The sequence below is a fragment of the Pinus tabuliformis genome, chromosome 4_2, assembly GCF_031772625.1.
Source record: "Pinus tabuliformis cultivar Carrire ecotype Pingquan chromosome 4_2, CPIR1, whole genome shotgun sequence".
NCBI lineage: Eukaryota > Viridiplantae > Streptophyta > Pinopsida > Pinales > Pinaceae > Pinus > Pinus tabuliformis.
In genome coordinates, this window is record NC_142304.1 from 858,694,202 (window position 1) to 858,713,528 (window position 19,327).

The 19,327-nt window shown below is 36.8% G+C and overlaps 1 non-coding gene across 1 annotated transcript; it reads right to left on the reverse strand.

The window, feature by feature from the left end:
* Positions 1–760: 760 nt before the first annotated feature.
* TRNAL-CAA (transfer RNA leucine (anticodon CAA)) lies at positions 761–841 on the reverse strand. Its single transcript has one exon. It is a non-coding gene; the product is annotated as a tRNA-Leu (tRNA).
* Between the last annotated feature and the right edge of the window lie 18,486 nt (positions 842–19,327).

Below are 19,327 nucleotides of genomic sequence, written 5' to 3' on the forward strand. Positions count from 1 at the left end.
TCAATATTTATCAAATCTGTTCCTATCTAACAGAATGTTATTGGATCAAATTACAAAGACATTGTTGGAGAATAAATGGCTTTTTCCCAATGAAATTGAACACTCAATTCATACAACAGGATTAAGATTTGATATCAGCTGGGAGAATATGGAATGAAGTAAAAGAAAATTGACCGGGCAGTAGGGTCGTGGGAATCAATGAGAGGTTCTACATATGCTCCAATTTAAGATCCTATAAAGACTTGATAGATCTTTAATTTGAGGTTCCTCACTCCGAGATCTCGACCATGTAAGAGTAAGCATAGTCTAATAATATCTCATTAAGTTAACTAGACTATGCTTACTCCTTATTTCCTCGATTTCGGTTCTAGCATTATTTTTTTTCCACACTATTTGAAGAGAGGAAAGGATAGAGTCACAGGATCCGACATGGATATAGTTGGTGAGGTTCGGTCGTAACTCCCGTATATTGCAAGATCTTGATAGAGGTGGTATCTGGTCAATCTATGTATCGATCTTCTCAATCTGTGTCCTTAATGAAATATACCTCATAATACGAGGGTGTATTCGGAATGGACTCCTCATTAGGTAGAGAAGATCTGATCCTACCTGTGATCCACTGTCCTATTCCAACAGCGTTAACTTGTAGGTAATCGATCGTCGGAATACCTCGTATCAACAGAGAATCTATCTCAATCTATTGAGATACTCTACGAGATTTGCCATAATATTGCTCATTCAATAAGCATGAGCAATATTATGCCTTGAAGAGGACTCGAACCTCCACGCTCTTAAGCACGAGATTTTGAGTCTCGCGTGTCTACCATTTCACCATCAAGGCATCCCAAAAGGAAATTCTATTCCATTCATATATATATATGAAAAATATCCTGATCTATGAATGAACATATGTTAGAGATAGCGTATTCGAGTATTGATATACGATTGGTCATATAGGTTCATCATAAAAAAAATTTTATCTGGAGGAGATTTCCTATAAAACAAGACGACTGAATGAACATCCTTTATTTTTCAATTCAATACAAACCTAAAGAATTGAATATGGTACAAAATAAAAAATATTTTCAAAAACTTTAACTTTTTTCCGTAAAAGTGATGTCTTGGTCCGAGTGGAGGTAGGGGTAACAGTCCTTTTCTTTCTCTTTTCCACATGTCCATAGAAACATTTATAAAAAATAAAGATAGATATCTATTCAATCTATTTTATTAGAGAGGTAATAATTTGTAAAATTAATCGCACTTCTTCCCTTCATAAGGGGTCCATTGATGAAAAGAGACTGGAAAAAGTAAAGTTCGGACCCAATTCCTACAGTTATGGATATAAGCACAATCCAAATTCCTGGAGAGTTATACATTTGTGTATCTATGAGATCATTTACTATTTCTTGAAGCTAAATCTTTCCCCTGGATAGACCATATAGCCAGAAAGACCATAAACCAGAATGGAAGAAAAGCAAATGAAACTCTTTCAAACGATCTCAGGGTATAATTGAAAATGAAGTTTTCACTTTGTACATGTCAGATCATGAATTAGTAATTTATTTCAATCTCCGAAAGAGTAGAAAAAGTTTCTAACTTCCAAGTTTAGGAGATTTACATAATCTCATGAATAGGATCGAATATTCCTCCATAATCTATCTCCTTTTTCCTTAAGGAAGCCTTCCCAAGAGGACTTAGATCTATCTATGATTTATGCTTTTTTCTTTTTATTTTTTCTCTTTTGTTCCGATAAACATATTGTCCGATCTGAACGGGAATCAATTTCTAATTTATCAGAATATATAAATCCACTATATAGATAGGTAGATCTCGATCCTGTTTATGAGTTAACGAAAATGTGCAAAAGCTCTATTGGCTTCTGCCATTCTATGAGTCTCTTCCTTTTTGCGTATAGCATTGCCATTCCCTCTAGCAGCATCCATTAATTCGTGACTCAATTTGAAATTCATATTTCGACCCGGACGTTTTCGAGATGCCCCTAATAACCAACGAATGGCAAGTACTTTTCCTTGGGTTGATCTTATCTCAGTGGGAACTCGATAAGTCGATCCACCCACACGTCTTGCTTTTACTGTTACATTGGGAGTTACTCTACGTATTGCTTGGCGTAGAACAGATAGTGGATTTTTATCCGTCTTTTGTTGAATCTTTTTGATGGCTCGATAAAGAATTCGATAAGCCAATGATTTTTTTCCGTTTTTAAGAATACGGTTAACCACCATGTTAACTAATCGATTATGATAAATAGGATCGGATTTTGCAGTTTTTTTTTCTGCAGTACTTCGCCGTGACATGAGTGTGAAAAAGGTTCAAGAATCTATTTCATAAAGGCTGAAAATCATTTATTTTTGCTTTTTTACTCCATATTGTAGGGTGGATCTCTAAAGGTATGAAAGATCTCCCTCCAAACCGTACATACGACTTTCGTCGAATACGGCTTTCCACATTATTATATCTGCATAGATGAGATATATTCTTTATGCATATAATTCTGTTTACTCACTCTCAATTGAGTATCCGTTCCCTTTCTTTCTTTTGCTATGATTGGAAATCCTGTATTTTACATATCTATACGATCAAGTCCTTAGGTTTACAAAATAGTGTATAAAAAAGTGTTTCAAATCATTGCTATTTGACTTGAACCCGTTCTAATAAGGTCAAGGTATTTTTGAATTTTCTGTTGAAACAATCAGGGAAAACTTCGAAAATGATTTCGATATTGAACCTTGGACATATAATAGTTCCAATGAAAAATAAGATCGTGTTTTTTTTTTTCACGGTAGCCTGCTCTAGTCCCCTTACAAAACGTTCGTTATTAGGTTAGCTATATACTTAACATGTTCCTAGCAATTCACATGGCATCATCATGAAATGATACAAGTATTAGATAAGTAAGAATATACAACGCACTAGAACGCCCTTGTTGACGATCTTTTACTTCGGCAGCATCTAGGGTTCCTCGAACAATGTGATATCTCACACCGGGTAAATCTTTAACCCTTCCTCCTCTTACTAATACTACAGAATGTTCTTGTAAATTATGGTCAATACCAGGTATATAAGCAGTGATTTCAAATCCAGAGGTTAATCGTACTCTGGCAACTTTACGTAAGGCAGAGTTTGGTTTTTTGGGGGTGATAGTGGAAAAGTTGACAGATAAGTTTTCTTCACTGTCACTCTACAAAACCGTACATGAGATTTGCACCTCATACGGCTTCTCGTTCAATTTTTTTTTGTTTCGAAGTAAGATAAATTGGATTATTCTCGTTGTTCGATAATATTAATATTCCCTTCCTTTATACATTATGTCTCAAAGAGTAACTGGAACCAATTAAGTCAAACACATTTTCGTATTCTAACCAAACACTAATGAATCCTATTTGTCCTTTTCGGTCAAAAATATTATGCAAAATATTCGGGATTCCCTCTTCCTTCTCTATTCCCATCCTATAAGTACAGTGCCTGAAGAAATACTCTTTTTGTATGAATCGACATTATTACATGCTAATTCCTTCTTGATATCTCGATATATCATTCCTCCAAATCACAAATTGGATTCGAAATTGACGGGTTAATGTGAGCTTATCCATGTGGTTATACACTGTTCGAATTTGAACAGGAATCAATTTAATGAAAGATCCTGGCTTTCGTGCTTTTGTTGGGGTTGTCCAAGATCATTTCGATGACCTATGTTGAGGGAGATATATATCCATATCTATCTGAGATATGATCTGATCGACTGCGTAAGTCCACACGAATAGCAACCGATACCAGGGAGAGTATACGGAAAAGAAAGTGATTTTTGATCTGATATGATGAACTGATGAACGGCATCAGTCCTATATCTTGTTTCTGTGGACCGGTGGAAAAGTGAGGGCTCAGCGGGAAGAGGATTGTACCACGAGAGAGCGAAGGGGTCAACCTGTTCCGAATAGACAACATGGATTTTGGAAATGTAGTTGTACTCTTACATCGATCCAGATCAAGAAGTATTTCCATCCACGGGGGTAAATATTTGCTCGCTAGACGAGAGGATAGCAGTGCTAGTTACAAATTCTGTTCCGGTAGGATTTCACTTTATTTCTATAAAGTAGTTAACGGTTGCATAGGGTCTTCTCCTTGGTGCAAGAAGAACAATTTGATCCGTATCATCTCTGTATAATCTTGACTCGATCTTGTTCTCCTTGTTCTTCCAAACAATATTGAGTTCTTTCCGTACGCACTAGTGCTAGATCGGATCAAACATGCTGATTCAAGTTCATGTAAAACTTGCTTGATCAAGATAGGTAAAATATTACTGATTTTACGGGACCATATGTTATGATTCGAATCAGTAGGAAATACTACTTTCGACAGGATTCACTCAGAATAGGCTCCAATTTTTTTTCGTAGTAGTGTGAAAAGAAGGAAGGTCTGGCTTCAAGTTGTTCGAGATAAAATAGTGGGATAGTTGTGTTGAGTCTCTCGACCCTTTGGTAAGTTATTATTCATAAGTCAGTTCTCCTTCCAGATGAGAGTAGGGAAGGGATATAACTCAGCGGTAGAGTGTCACCTTGACATGGTGGAAGTCATCAGTTCGAGCCTGATTATCCCTAAACCTAATGTAAGCCCTTCCATATTTTTTGGTCAAAGGTATAGTAGTACTTACATTATCGATCCTCATATATCGCTTCAATCATCAAAGTAGTATGATTGATAGAAAAAATTTCTATTCGATTAAACTCTTTCCTATCCATAACTTTATGGAACTTGGAAATGAAACACCGGAAGAATATTTAAAGCCTTTCACTCAAAATTGGTTGAGATTTCCGCATCTTTTACTATCTTTCCAATTGAAAAGATATTACAATCGGGATTTTGATCCCATTAGTTTAAATTCAGGATATGGCAAGAACACGAACAAGAAGGATGAGATTATCTCGAAGAATCAAGGACCGAGCGAAACTCATTCGGAAAATGATGAGAAAGATATCATCAATTTGAAGATCGATCGTTATATGAATATATCATATAAAATATATGAAAATATATCATGAAAATTGACCTTTCAATTTAAATTGGTAGATTCCATTATTATTTTAATGTTTTTGTCGAGAGAATGGATGGATTGATTCAATTTGCAGCATATTTAGATAAAGAATATGCAGAGTTATCTATCTACGAGAGAAATGAATAAATGAAATACATAAGATGTCTTTCACATCACAATATATGAATTAACCCCATTGTTAATTATGGCAGTTCCAAAAAAGCGTACTTCTAGATCAAAAAAAAAAATTCGTAAAAATGTTCGGAAGGGAAAAGCATATCGGGCCGCAATAAAAGCTTTTTCTTTAGCTAAATCTATCTCCACCGGTCATTCGAAAAGTTTTTATTGCATAGTCAATGATGATTCCTCTGGATCATCCGAATCAAAATTGACAGCAATTGATTTGGATGACCCGTAGCACAACACGAGCCAATATACGACACCACCCTCCAGGACCCTGGAGAACAGTGATCCAAAATCATTTTATTCGGGTACTCCCAAGGGTGGTCGTACGAAAAGGACACGGTCATTAATTAGTTCCACTACAGTACTTTCCTTCAGCCAATCTGGATAAATGATGAATTTATAAACCATTCTTCTATCCATTCTGCCTTCCCACTAGAAAGGGATTAGAGTTAATCCTTTTTTTTTTTAAGGATCCCGAATGAACTTCAGCATTACCATTATGCTACCGAAAATGTAGCATAATCTTATCAACATCCCAATCCATCCATTCCGATCCAAAACTAGGATTAATTTATTATTATTTATAAATAAAGAGAACCTATGGAATCACGCATGGGGATGATATTATTTCATTATGGAATTGCTCGTGCATTTCGTAATAGATGCGCGTTATTGCTTTATGGCGAATAATTACTATAGTTTCAGATATCTTGATTCATTCTTCTTCTGTTTCTGCTCCTCCCAATGATTCATCCCCCTATTGGGTCCCATTTTTTCCCTCCTTTATGGTTGGATAAAAAGAAGTGCTCAATCCTTTAGGAGAACTAAAAGTAATCATCTTTCTTCGTATCTCTACCATTTATAATGCGTAATGCCCAAACCATTGTGACAGAGATACATAAAAAGAGCTGACTAATCTAGTGCAATTTGATCCTATTGATGAAACCCCCTTCTACATCTTAGTAGCTCAAAATAGGATCAATTCATTCATTAACAGCTTATATATGGTAATATTAGCCTGTATGTAATATTATTGGGAGCTATAAATATATTTGGATGTCTCCCCTAAAATTGGAAAGTCTAAATAATAATCATATGGGAGATCATGGATCAGAAACATAGTTTCGTTCTAGATATGTATATAATCAAACCATCCAATCAAAAAAATTATAAAGTGATGGTATAACCATTTATTGTTTGGAATCTAGCTGTTCCGATTCTTCCCATCGTAAGCGAAATAAGCGAAAATTTACATATATTCTTTGTACGATAACGCATGTGACTATTTCCAATTCTCTTTCGGAACAGCGGGATCTGAACCCACGACCTCCATCACCCCAAGATGGCGCGCTACCAAGCTGCGCCATGCTCCGTTATAACTATCAACCAACATAAAATTGATTCAAATGTTAATGCCCGAACTTAGATCTTATTTGGACTTATATTATATTCACAGATCACTCCCTCTGCTAGACACGTTCCATAACATTGACGATCTGGTGTAAATAAGCTAGTATGGTCCCTACGAAGCCGCCATGGTGAAATTGGTAGACACGCTGCTCTTAGGAAGCAGTGCAAGAGCATCTTGGTTCAAATCCGAGTGGCGGTATTTTTCCAGGAAGATCTCATCAATCACTTCTTCCTATGTAACAATATATGTTCAATCTATTTTCATTGTGATGGATCAATCCTATCTTTCCATCATAGATCTCATTCGGGAATAAAACGAATAAATGAGTTTATTATGATATTCATAACTTTAGAACATATATTGGCTCACATCTCTTTTTCTCTCATTTTGGTTGTCACTCTCATTTATTGGGGAACCTTAGTTTATCGAATTGAAGGACTAAGTAGTTCGGGAGGAAAGGGCATGATAGTTACTTTTCTTTGTACAACGGGATTATTAATTAATCGTTGGCTTTATTCAGGACATTTACCATTGAGTAATTTGTATGAATCATTCATGTTCCTTTCCTGGAGTTCATCCGTGTTCCATATACTTCTAGAAGTACGGAGTCGAGATGATCGGTGGTTAGGTGCAATCACCGCGCCAAGTGCTATGTTAACTCATGGGTTTGCTACTTTAGGTCTTCCGGAGGAAATGCAACGATCCGGAATGTTAGTACCCGCGCTACAATCTCATTGGTCAATGATGCATGTAAGTATGATATTGTTCAGCTATGCAACCCTTTTATGTGGATCCCTAGCATCCATAGCTCTTCTAGTGATTATGTCCGGAGTAAATAGACAGGTTATTTTTGGTGCGATGGACAATTTATTTTCCCGAGCCATTCTTCCCAATGAAAATTTTTATTCACATGAAAAGAAAAAAAGTGATTTGCAATACACTGTTTATTTTTCATCAACGAATTATCGTAAATGTCAATTGATTAAACAATTAGATCATTGGAGTTATCGTGCGATTGGTCTCGGTTTTTCTCTTTCAACCATAGGTACTCTTTCTGGAGCAATATGGGCCAATGAAGCATGGGGATCTTATTGGAGCTGGGATCCAAAAGAGACTTGGGCATTAATTACTTGGACCATATTCGCAATCTATCTGCATACTAGAATGAATAAGGGTTGGCAGGGTGAGGAACCGGCAATTGTGGCTTCTTTAGGATTTTTTATAGTTTGGATCCGTTATTTGGGGGTCAATCTATTAGGAATAGGGTTACACAGCTATGGATGGTTGGAACCATAAATGGACCGAATTCCTGGAAGGAAAAGGAAGGATAGATTCGATCCAGTTCTTTTATGTGATTGATAAGTGACATCAATAACTGGTACAAGTTATTTCAAGTAGTGATTATAGAATGATGGAATCACTACTTGAAATAACTTGAACTATATTAGATTCAAATAAAATAGATTCAAATAAAATAGATTCAAATAAAAGAAAGACGATTTGAACCATTCCTATCATTACCAACCACAGCGAAAAGAAATATAAAATGAGTATGAGGTAGCAATTCCATGTTTGAATTAACCCATTCCCTTTTTTCAATGGAACTCCGGCTACTGAAGCATACATGTACTATAATAATGCGCTTACCCATGTAGGGTAACCGGGTATGTGAAAAAATTGGCGATTTCATTGTATAAGCGATGAAGAACCCTAAATAGAATACTATTTATTATCCAATATTCCTGAACCTAATGTTGGTCTATCAGATCTCTAGAGACCTATACTTAAAGCTCCGATTAGCGGAAAGATAGAACACACATAGGCCTAATTCTCAACATTAGTGGCCTCTTTCCTTTTGCCCGTAGGCTTACATATATTTATATGGACTCATTGGATCAGATTACTATGAAGGACCTAATCCCATCATTTAACAAAAGCCCTAAAGTTAGCTACATGCATACATAAGTGGCATACTTTTATCCACTCTATCTTTTCTCTGTTTTAAAATAGAAAAGCCCCCTGTTTTACTCAATGGTCCACATCTATTCTCCCTTTTATGCCTAAAATCTCTCCCTTGCTCCTAGGATCATGGAACTACTCATGTTCTCATTTATTTGTTTTTGAGAGCATCTAATCACACTTAAAAGCCTAAATATTAAATTGACTTGAGACTTAGGAAACTATTTATTAAAACGCATGACCCCCTATATCTACTATTTGCAATGATTTTCCTTTGGCTGAATGCTCCTGCATCAGTTGGCCATGGTGACCATAGTTAACTATGGTCAATCATAGTTAACCATAGTCAACCATAGTCAACCATGGTGATGATAGTTAATGATGGTTTATTGTGATTAGACTATGTTTGACCATGTGTGACTATTGTTAAACATCACTGACTATGTCTTGACTATGAGTGTCTATGTTTAACAATTATTTGACTATGATTAACCATAGTTAATTATAGTTTTCCATGTTCACCACGTTTAAACATCATTGTTTATGTTTTAATTATGAATGAATATGATTAATGATTATATTAATATAGTCGGCCATGGTTTGAATAAGATTTGACTATGGTTGACCATATTTTAACTATGGATTTTCTACAGTTGACCATGATTTGACTATGGTTATGATTTCTATGGTGGTTGTTGATGGTTAACCATATTCTTAAACCCTATGATTTATTTGTAACTATCATATATGAACTCGATAAACCTTATATGCCACTATGGTTTGTGATGGCTCACAATAGTTCAAACATGGCCAATCATGCCCATCAACTATAGGTCAACATGGTCAAACATGGGCAACCTTGGCAATCCACTATAGGCCACCATATTCATCCATGGCTATCCACTATAGGCCACCATGGTCAACCATGGCCATCCACTATGGTTCAATATAGTTCACTATGGGTCACATACACATAGACCATAATGCCCATGGTAAGTATGGTTGAACAAGCCATTCATGTTGACTATTAATGTCCATGTTGACTATGGTTTACCATGTCGACTATGGTTGGCCATGTCAACTATAGTCAACCATAGTTAACATGTACTAATGCATAGTTAATATGGTTATTATATAGCAAATATGTCCATGTTGAATATAGTTGACCATGTCAATCACGATTGACATGTGTTAATGTTTAGATTAATATATTAATGTATTTCTTGATATTTTAATGTGTAAATTAATATATTATTAATGTGCTATATGTAAATAAATATATTTTTACTATACTAATTTATAAATTAATGCACCAATATATATTTATTAATATATTAATGTTAAATATCATTATCAAGTTATTAACACTATTAATAAATTTTTAAATTTCATATATAATTTTATTATTAAATTTTGTATTATATTGATATCAATATTAATATTATTAATAAAATGATTAAACTTTAATTATAATTTTATTATTAAATTTTAATATTGATATTAATATTAATATAAATATTATTAAATCTAATATTGATATTAATTCAAATTTAAATTAAATACCAGCTTAGATACATCTAACACTAGATACTTAAAATTGAGCAATGCACTCAAAATTGTATATACATGAAAATAATGATATACATCAATCTATGTCCTGAGATAGCTAATCTATCTTAGACATACAATCTCTTGGTTGAGTGAATATCTCAACCATGCACCAATATAGGAAGCTAACTAGTTGGAGAGAATCTCTCAACTAGATACACCTCAACAAAATCCTAACTAATAGGAACATATTCATTCTAGAATTGATGAGGACACCAAAGAGAAGTATGAATTATATTTTCCAATTCACCCCCTTTAATGACTACTTGTCTTGAGCTCAATCAACAAAGATCCACATCTAGTCCAATCTAGCAATTACACCTTCTACCTTGTTCATGCAAACAACATCAAATTGTTGACGTCCATATAAAGGAACAACCGTGTACAGGAATGCATTGGTGCCCCACTACCACAACCACCAATCTACTAGGATTTCCTTCATGTACATGGTTCATCCAACCTGTTGATGAACTCCGCCTAAGTATAGAATTTCACCTCATGGATTCTGCAACCAATATGGTCCACCCAAGTGTATCCATCTCTCATGACACACTCTTCTAAGGTGTAAAACTCTTTAACAAAGGGAACACATAAAAAAGGGGTATGCATGCCTCTCTGGGTCTTACATCCATATGCCCTTTTAATTTTTCATAGATCTATATTGAGAAGATACCAAGTACATAAAATATCTCAAGGAACCACTAAAAAGCATCATATCAACATATGACATGTAGATTTGCTCTACACTATGTGTCTCATGGTCATGAGTCCATTTTATTTCTCACAATTACATACATCTATCCATTTGAGTTGCTTACTTCCATAACATTCCATAATCTTATCATGAACCGTCTTTGTCATCATCATTCACACCATTATATTTTTCATATTTGGCACATTGGCCTTGGTTTTCTATGCTTTATCTATCATTTGTTAGAATCGCAAATTTTAACAAAATAAACTTAACACAATAGAAAACATGAAAATAGATTCTCCCAAGCATCATTTTTATTCTTCTCAACTTCACGTAGCATTCGTTAGAGTAGTCAATTCTAACTAAATGCATAACACATTGAGTTGACTAGACTCAACATGTTTTACCAATTTGAAAAGACATATTTAACTTCTTACCATTGGTTCATAGACTATGGATTTCACACCTTAAGCTTGAGTCGCTTAATACATCAAAGCACCTTCCAATGCTATGAATTTTTTTTATTGGTAACCAGACATTACTATGACTTCTCACCTATCAACAACAATGTCCCAAGCTCCTTCATTCCTTCTCATGCCCTTTTACTACTGGAGATTCATACTTCTTTTCCGCTAGCCAAGACAGTTACATGTGAATTAATTATATGGAGAACCTTACAATAAAAATGTTGATGTAGCACAATGATCCACTATTCACTGCACTTTGCGAGGAATACATGCTTTTCCAAAGTCTCATTGGTTTGTCCTAGCCAGAGCTCCATGCATTCTCCAACACAGGCCACACAAATTTTCTATACCTGAGAGAGGTCTGCACCTTAACTCCTTGTTCTGATATGCACCACATGCAGGCCACTCCTAAACCATACACAACGCAACAACAAATATGTTTTCCATAACAATTGTCCATGTCAAGGTTGTCAAGGAATTCAGAATATATAATTGAACCACCAAACCAAATGCCCAATAGCCCATGAATGTTGGTATCCAGTAGCTTAAAATGATGACAATGTATGTTGTTGAAACACCTTTGTACATATTTATCTTTGCAATATATTTAAGATTTGACTCTATTTCAGGTAACATTTCATCACCAAAATAAAAAAGCTATTGTCCCTAAAGCATTGAATTCTTTAAACATCTTGACACATGAAGTCCCATGTAGCTAATATTAAACTGATTTTTTATTCAACTTCTTTCCATCATATAAAGATACACTCCACACTCAACACTGGTATGTGTTGGTGTCCAAGTGTGAATAAAACTATTCAACCCTTTCCCATATTGATTATCAATCTGAGATCTACTAGTTATTTCAAGGCTAACACGCAAAATATATGCAAGTAATAATTGTACAACACATAATTGACCAAGAATTCATCAACAAATAATAAACAACTGTAACAAAAAATGGAAATGACAGCAATAATTAATCTGTAATAGCAATGGAAATGATATCAATAATTAACTGTAACAACAATTCGATTCACAACATTTACATCAAACCATCACAACAAGGAAAAGAAATACATACATGAAAAGGAAACTAGCACACACTATCTTAGTAGTGCCTGATTAGGAGAGTGGGCCCAACTCCCTGATCAGGGCTATGATGAACTCACGAACTCAAAGAAAGATCAGAAAGCTATAAATTTCATTAATGTAAAAGTCTCTATTACAAAGCTCAACTCTCTTGTCTCCAACCCCCTGTTTCAAACTCTCTATCCTTTCTTATACAAAAATAGTTCCTAAGATTAAGGTAACTGTTGCCTGCGATTTACATGAAGGCTGTAATAAGCCCAAAACTGAATAAAAAAAGATAGAAAGAGGAATTATGGATCAGTTCTTCCTTTTTTTTTTCCTAATGCAAGATTCAGACCTTTCAACTCATTAATCATAAAATAAAGTACATAAAATACATCAATTCTCACACCGTCATTGACTATGGAGATACCCCAACAAAAATACTCCCTATTCCCTACTTCCAAACTTTACATTTCTCAAAAGAAAAATACATGAGTTCGGACCCGATTTCTTAAACTTTGAATCAGTTGCTCGCACGATGAACCTTTTGATCCCCAGGATACACTTTTCCCGCCTAACCTAGCCTGCCTATTTAATCTCGATCGATGAACCTTTTTGTTTGATCCAATGGTTGTATACCATATTGCAATGATAAGTTGCTTACCGTTTACTGCCAGGGCCCGCAAAACTACGCAATCGATCTAATCTGTTGATTCGCTTTGAGAGATCCAATGATGGAGATTGATATCGCACCCACCTACATTCATGGACATTAGCGTGCGATGAGGGCGGTATTCCTCCCATCCCCACCGCCACGTGGAGCACATTGAGTGGGATCACTCCCAAAAGGGAAATACCGCTTCCCGCTTGTGAGGGCCGCGATCACCTGAAAACCACTCAGGCCGCGGTAAAAAGAGAAAAAATGAAAGATCTCTAGTTTCACGGCCTCCAAATGTCCTCTGCTCCCGACTATTCGCATCGTCAACCCTACTTGACCTGATGCATAAAGCATTCGCCGCCATCCTACCTGTAATCCCTGAAACCCTTTCGTCCTCGCTAATACAACTGGAGACTTCAGTGAACCCATTAATCTAGGATTCGCTAGTTGACCTCTCCAAACCTCTTTCAAAAAACCCCATTGTGAGAAAATCTCTGAACAAACAACTGCTAGTTAGTTGTACCTACCTCCAAGGCTCTTTTAAGGAACACTGTCTTGTCTTCATCTACTTGGTTTTGACACTCCGTTTTTAATCTGTTTCAAGGGAGCTCTTGCCAGTTCATCGCCACCCTATTATCTACGTAGATCGCTCCTTGATTGGCTAGCAAATCTGCTAGTTTATTGGCCTTTTTTCGCACATGTGCAAAATTGACTGTTCTCAGGCTCTATAGATGACTGTGAATCCATTGGAAGACTTGAATTAGCCTCCAGTTTTTATAAGCTTTTTCCGATTTTGTTCCCCATCTTATTCTCTTGACTGAGTTAATGATCAACTCAGAGTCAGCTTCAATGATCGTATTTTGGCACTTTTCCTGCACCAGAACCTCAAGACATTGTTCCATGGCCATTAACTCAGCCATGTTGTTGGTGGCCTTTCCTAGGTGGCCATGGAAGATAAACATAATACCTCCACTATCATCCCTTAACACCCCTCCATGGCCTGCCGTGCCTGGATTACCTTTAGAGGCGACATCAATATTGAATTTTAGAAAGCCCTTGGGGGGAGGATGCCATAAGTCTAGCTCAGGATTTTCAATTGAAACTCTCCTGAATAAGCCCTAAGGAATGAGTCCCTGCAACTCTAGCTTACAGAGAATCCTCCAATCTATAGCAGAAGGGGGATTTGAGGGGAGATTTCAAACTGTAGTACCAACCGTTTCCTTAATCTGTCTTAGGATTAGATCATAGATACACTGGGAATATTTCTTAACATTCTTGAAGATTCTATTGTTCCTTTCTTTCCAAACATTCCAAATAATGAAGCTTGGAGTAAGTGCCCACGCTGAACCCAGAACTTCATTATCTAAAAAGTTCCTTCTCCATTTGGTGAGGGTATTGAAAAGACTTCCAATATCTCTGTCAGATTGTTGGAAGATAGAGGCAAAAGAATCCCATAATCTGGAAGTGAAAATGCAGTTGTTGAGAAGGTGTTCCATGGTCTCCTCTTGAGCCTCACAGAGTTGGCATCTAGAAGGCCCTATGACACCCCTCTTCCTAATATTATCCCAGGTCAGGATTTTCCTGTGCAGAACCAGCCACATAAAAAGTTTAATTTTCATCCAACCCTGATGCTTCCATAGGTTTTGCCAAATCTTGTCTGGAGCATGGGAATCAAGTTCAAGGAGTATGAGTTTAGCTTCTTTGAGATTAAAGGTCCCCTCATTGTTGTTGCCCCATCTCAGCTGGTCATGCCCCCTTGAAACTAGAATTTTCCTTTGCTCTAAAATTTTCATCAGTCTTTCGACCTTAGTTTTTAGAGGACTGTCATTTCTGAGATCAAATTTCCTCCAGTTTCTCCATTTCCCTGAATTATTGGTTTGATCCAAAAAATCCTTAACCTTGGTGAGCTCCTTAGTGTCTGTCTTTGCTTTGAGGTCCTCCAAATCCTCCTGTAACAGAATAGGTTCTTGTTGCCATCTATCCTCCCAGAATAATGCTAAGTCTCCCTCTCTAATTTCCCAGAAGCTCTTATCTTGAATTAAGCCTTTGTTATCCCAGGCTTTGTTCCAAATATGAGATCCTCTTATATTACCATCCATCCTTATGCAGTCATTATCTAACCAAGAGCTTGCATATTTTTCTTTCCAAGTGATGGCCCATTGTGCTTCTGGTTCCTTTATCCATATCCACCATAATTTTGCCCCTATAACCTTGCTTAGAATCTTAGGATCGTCCAATCCAAGACCCCCATGGTTTTTGGGTTTGCAATTTTTTTCCCAGGCAACTAAGGCCCATTTCGTTTTTTCTCCCCCCTTGCCCCAAAGAAAGTCTCTTTGTATGTTTCTCATTTGATGCAAGACTCCTTTAGGAGCAGGGATAGCTAAAAGCATAAAGATTGGGATTGATTGTAGAACAGCCTTTGTGAGGACCAACCTGCCAGCCAAGTTTAATGATCTCATAGTCCATTTCCTGGTTTTGTCTTGTAGCTTACTAATCATCGGCTCCCAGATACTCTTGTGTAATGGTTTTGCAGTTAGTGGAACCCCTAGGTATTTCGAGGGGAGAGAGTCTCTTTGAAAGCCTAGAATTCTAGATATGTTCCTCTGAATAGCAATGTTAGTATTGAAGAAAAAAATCTTAGATTTGGAAAGATTAACTTCCATACCTGAGGCCATGGCAAAGTCACTGAGGATTTATTTATAAGCAAGAGCTTCTTTGACTGTGGGTATTCCCTGCAGCATGGTGTCATCCACAAATTGTTGATGAGTCAAGGCCTATCCATTGTCAGAGAGTTGTAGACCCTTGATGTTACCAACTTCTTTTGCATGCTTGATAGACCTACCCAGTCCTTCCATCATGAGGATGAAGAGAAAGGGAGAGAGAGGGTCACCCTACCTAAGGCCTCTGGAAGGCATGAAAGTATCGGAAGGAGACCCATTGACCAGAATTGAAAAACTGGAAGAAGTAATCAAAGCCAGGATCCATCTTACCCAATTGTGGTCAAACCCGAACGCAATAAGAACTTTTCTGATATAGATCCAATTCAACTTATCATAAGCTTTGGCTATGTCCAATTGCATGATCATTCCAGCCTTTTTCTTGCTAGTAAGAGAGTGCACCACTTCATTTGCTTGGATGATGTTATTAAGAATTTGCCTTCCTTCCACATATCCAGATTGTTCCCCCGAAACTAGTGAAGGCAAGAGGGGTTTGATTCTATTTGCAACCACCTTTGATATTATCTTGTAAACCACATTGCACAAAGCTATAGGTATGAATCTATCAGGGGTTTGAGCTAGCACCTATTTAGGGATCAGGGTTATAAAAGAGGTATTTAGAGCCTTCAAAATGGTTCTATTCAATCTGGAATCTTCCACTACCCGCAGAATGCCCTGTTTGACAATATTCCAACAAGCTTTGAAGAAGTCGACATTGAAACCATCCGGCCCTAGCGCCTTACCATTCTACATTTCTTTGAGCACCCCACTAATCTCCTCTTTGGTCACAGGCCTGTAAAGGTTAACATTATCCTCTCTGGATACCAACCTGGGTATATGCTTGGTGAAGTTCCGAATGTAGTGATCTCTTTCATAACAGGTTTCATGTGCTATGTTTCGAAAGTGTTGAACTAGAACTACTTCTATTTCTTCATGAGAGTTGAGAATATTTCCTCTTTTATCCTTAATCAAAGAAATTCTATTATGTGCTCTGTTTGCCATGGTGAATTTGTGAAAAAATCTGGTATTACGTTCACCTTCTTTTAGCCATTGGACTCTAGATTTTTGTCTCCAGAATATTTCCTCTTGTTTGCATAAATTCTCCCATTTTTGCTGATATTTGGTGGCTTGATCACTTCTGACTTTTTCATGGCCCTCTTTGATAAGGGTTTGGTTAATTTCCTGCATTCTGCCTTCAATAATATTTTTCTCTTCAAAGATATTTCCAAATTCATTATTGTTCCAATCTTTAGGCATGAGCTTGATGTGTTTTAATCTTTTCTGTAGAAGGAACATTTTGGTTCCTTGAATGTTTAAATCTTCTACCACCACTTGGTTACGTTGCTAATGAAATCTGGGTGGGAAAGACAGATATTCTCAACTCTGAAAGGTCTGTTCCTGGGCTTACCAATGCCCTGAACCTCCAGTTGTACTGCCAGTGATCTGAGCCTCCAAAGGGGAGCACTATTGCTACCATTTCCTTGTCATTGAGCATAAGATCCTCTGAGATTATGAATCTATCTAATTTGGAGGCTACCTGAGACTCTTATCCTCTTTTATTGTTCCAGGTGAAGATTCCGTTACTCATTACGATATCCACCAACTTCATCTTATCGATAAAGGTTTGAAAATCCAAAGAGTCTTCGCCTAGAACTCTAGTTCCCCCTTTTTTTTCCGTAAGTGATTTAATCATATTGAAATCACCCCCTAAGATCTAGGGTATTCCTACATTTCTGTCTCTAAGAGTCTCCAAAGAGTTTAGAAGCCTGAGTTTGTCATCCATTCTTTGAGGGCCATAAACATTTGTTACTAGGTAGGTTTCCTTGTCTCCTACTGGTTGAATTACTACAGATAAATAATCCCTAGATGCCTCCGCATCTATTAAGTCATTTTTTTGTGGATTCCAAAGAGTGAGAATACCTCCTGCTGTATTCTTTGCTTTGACTTCCAGAAACTCATATCTATTGAGCCATTTACTATGGATATCTCTTATCTTTTGGATGGAACACTTAGTTTCCTGAATGAAAATCACATCCAGAGATGCTTGTTTCATTCTATTACTCAGTAACCTTTGTTTCCTTTTACTACCTAGACCCATGATATTCCAAGAAGTGAACTTCATAATTAAAGATTAGTAAAGGAGTAACTGGATAGGTATTTCATCTTACATGAATCTATAATTAGCTTTCCACATTCCATCAACAACTCATTTTGATTTTTTCTGCCCCTTTTCTTTCTTGGGATTATGGGTGTTAGTCTTGCTGTGTTTTTCATCATTTTCACTCCTTTGTCGCCTTGTCTATCTTTGTGTTTTAGTCTGTCCACACCTTTAGTTTGGGTTTTCCATAAAAACAATTGTTGAACCCTATTGAACTCCTCTATAGGTAACGAGTCTAACCCTTATTTGGTTCCTTGATTCAAGAAACCTTCTAAATCTAGGTTCTCTTTTTCAAGAATTTCCTGGAGTTCATGGTCCTCCATTTCCATCTCACTTTGGGTCATTTCATGATCCATCTCCTGTTCTGCATTACTCATCATAAATTCTTTTTGTTTGTTATTTTCTTGTATTTGTTCACTATCTTCTGCTTTCTCCTCCTCCACTGGGCTTCCTTCCTTTGCCTTATCTGTTTCTATTGAACCTTCGTCTGCTTCGAGGACTTGAAACATGTTCTGGCTAGCTTGCTGCCCTGCAACTTTACGTGTTCTTGGTCCTCTTTTGCCTCCTTTTCCTTTGTGTTCCACCTTGAAGAAGCTTTCTGAATCCTTCATTGTGTCAGCTTTGTTTTTGCTCTCTATCTTACTGAGAGGGCAGTCTCTGAACAGATGTCCATGCTCGTGACATTTGTGACATCTGAATGGAATATGTTCATAATCTACTATTTGTGTCCATTCTTCATCAAAAACTTCCAGAATAACCTCGTCCAGCAAAGCTCCAGAGAGATCCATCTCCACACATATTCTAGCAAAGGAAGTATACTTTCCCCTTCTAGTAGACTCAGAAGCTTTGACAAAATGCCCTAACTTATTTCCTATGGCGGATAGAGATTCTGCTTGCTAGTAATCAATAGGTAGAGAATAGAGTCTTACCCAAACTGGGACCGAAGTAAAAGTTTCGCGTTCCGGAACAAAATTCATAATCCAAGGTCGCATATAGAGGCCTGCTGCAGCATAAAAGTAGGGCCCTCCTTCAAACACTCTGTCCTTATCTTCAATATTTGCAAATACTACAGTGAAAAATCCCTTGGACTCAAGATGTAGGTCAATGTTGCCTTTTGGTTTCCAGTGATATTTAATCCACGTTTATAAAGCTTTTTCAATGGGCCATAACCCCATGAATTTACAAATGATTGCATATGTTTACATGTGATCCCTGTGTGCCTACAGCGCCGGATCATTTAAAATGACCTTGGGAGTTACCGCCACTTTGGGTTTGCATGGTTACATGTGTGCTTTGTATTTAGTTCCTTGCTCCTTCTTTTCTTCCTCATTTTCCTTTGCATCAT